The sequence below is a fragment of the Limulus polyphemus genome, unplaced genomic scaffold (assembly GCF_000517525.1).
Source record: "Limulus polyphemus unplaced genomic scaffold, Limulus_polyphemus-2.1.2 Scaffold1128, whole genome shotgun sequence".
In the NCBI taxonomy this organism is placed as follows: domain Eukaryota; kingdom Metazoa; phylum Arthropoda; class Merostomata; order Xiphosura; family Limulidae; genus Limulus; species Limulus polyphemus.
In genome coordinates, this window is record NW_013666738.1 from 191648 (window position 1) to 193835 (window position 2188).

The 2188-nt window shown below is 31.3% G+C and overlaps 1 protein-coding gene across 2 annotated transcripts in view; it reads right to left on the minus strand.

The window, feature by feature from the left end:
• Positions 1 to 894, minus strand: part of LOC106462264 (syntenin-1-like) — a 16981-nt gene extending 16087 nt beyond the window's left edge. The window contains exon 1 of one of the 2 annotated variants that reach the window (XM_013922164.2): positions 717 to 894. The gene's annotated coding sequence lies outside the window, so the exon portion shown is untranslated. The remainder of the gene's footprint in view (positions 1 to 716) is intronic. The other variant, XM_022389458.1, reaches the window with a different exon arrangement.
• Between the last annotated feature and the right edge of the window lie 1294 nt (positions 895 to 2188).

A 2188-nucleotide genomic window follows, 5' to 3' on the forward strand; every position in this document is an offset into this window, starting at 1 on the left:
TGGCAAGATAGGAGACATCTCCAGCTCAGACAGTTTTATTTTTCTAACAGAGTGGTTAGCCTTTGGAATGGGTTGCCTTCAGATGTTGTAGAGGCAGTAAATTTAAGTGAGTTTAACGAAAAGCTTGATAAGTATATGAATGAAAAGGGCTGGGTTTAATTTTTTTTATTTATTTATTTCAATCATTTTAATTTAGTTTTGAGGATGGAACAGCCGAGATGGACCAATAGGTCCCATGTTGTCCCAAAACATTATGTTATATGTTCTGTTAATTGATTGATAAGCCCACTGATTAAATAATTAACAAATACCATTAATCAACACCGAATTACCTGTCATTATTCTAAATAACTGTTTTTTACACATGCACTTACTATGAAGTTGTACTTTACAAAAAAAAAACAAAAAAAACTGAAGGCTATTATTATACAGCACAGACATCACTCACCTATAAAGTAATAGTACTACTATTATCATTAGTTATAGTAGCAGTTTAGTATCACGTCATTACATTTGCAAGATTTCTTAGAGATTTTAAAAGCGCCTGTTGTAATATATTACTGTCTTCATCATATTAGCTTAATTTCCCTATTACTATTAGTACTATACGATTACTAGTTATAGTTATACATTACATCATACATGTTGAAGTTGACGTTGAAATAAAAGTGAAATTAAAACATAACTTTTGGAAGTGAAATAAATAAGAATGTTACCTGTTACTAATTTAGACCTTGTTCATAAACTGCAACTTAAAGTTGAAGTGAAACGTTTGACTACGTTATTTTACCTCTATTTCGTTATATATGTGACTAATGGTTAAAATGACAAATTGCGTAACAAAAACACGGGACGTTTGATAAGTAAAATAACGTCATAACAGTCTTAAGTATAATCATGTGACAAATATGTAATTTGTGTTTTTCCGTAGATGGCGCTTTCAAACTGATATTGGACTATGAATCTAGCAGATAACAACATAAATAATTGAATATTATAATTGTTAAAATACTTAAAAATATTTATCATTTAAATTAAATAGTAATCTCTTATTCCAGCTAATGTAGACTAAATATTTATTTACATACATAGTCTTCATGCATCTTGTAAGGATATACATAATGCATTGACCTCATACATCGCTCGTTCTCGTCATTGTTACGCCAGAAGTGTCATTAAATCATAAGAACATGAATTATTACATCCTTACGTGTAATGCTGTTTGCATTATAATGATCTTCTGTGAGTTAGCAGCTCACTGAATCCAGGATTGTTCATATCCTGTTGCTTAATAAAATTGATTGATAATACGCTTCAATTAGTTTGATTTTACAGCTATCATATAATATGTGGTTGTCCTTACAAATATACTCCTATTCTTTTCCCTTTTCTTGATTTTGTTATAGCTAAATCAGTGCATTTCCAAATCCAATAAGGGCTTTTTATCATCCTTAAGACGTATTATACTGTTGCGTCAGCAAGGTCACGTGATTAATGTCACGCCACGTTTTCTAGAAATATCCTGTTCCTTCGTGAATGCCCTAGCATTTACTAGATTGGGGGTAGCTGGTATATATAAGATGGTGACAACGTGACGGGATAATGCGTAGGTAGTGAGTAATTGAACTGCAGTCAGAGAGTATTCTTGAAGTTGAGCACATTCGTTGTTATAGTGATTGTTATAGCGCGACTCTTGAAATTAAGTGTATCGTAAAGTTGTATTCGGAAAGAATAAACCAGTTTTAGTAAGTAAGAACTTGTGTCGCTAAAGTTTCGTCGGAACGAAGTTACGGGAAATCAATTAACAAACGGAGACGTAACAATACGATTTTTTTAGAGTTAATTGTAACAAAAATGCAATGCGAGACTACAAATACGAGTTCTCAACACATTAAAGGTTTTACCTATGTAGGAAAATACAAAACAGTCCTTTAAAATTTCGAGCAAAGTTTCAAAAGAAGACAAATATATGTCAAATTGTAACGTTTCAGGAACAAATCCAAAACATAATCCATGTGCTAATGTTCTTTTTTTCCAAATCATTAAATTTATAAAAGGATATACATTGGTAATAACGCCATTCGGTTTGTTTATAAACGAGTTCCAATGTTGTTTGGAACATAGCTGATTGATTCTAAGTTGTGATAACAAATTACTACTTTCCTTATGAATTGAATTTTCCTTAACA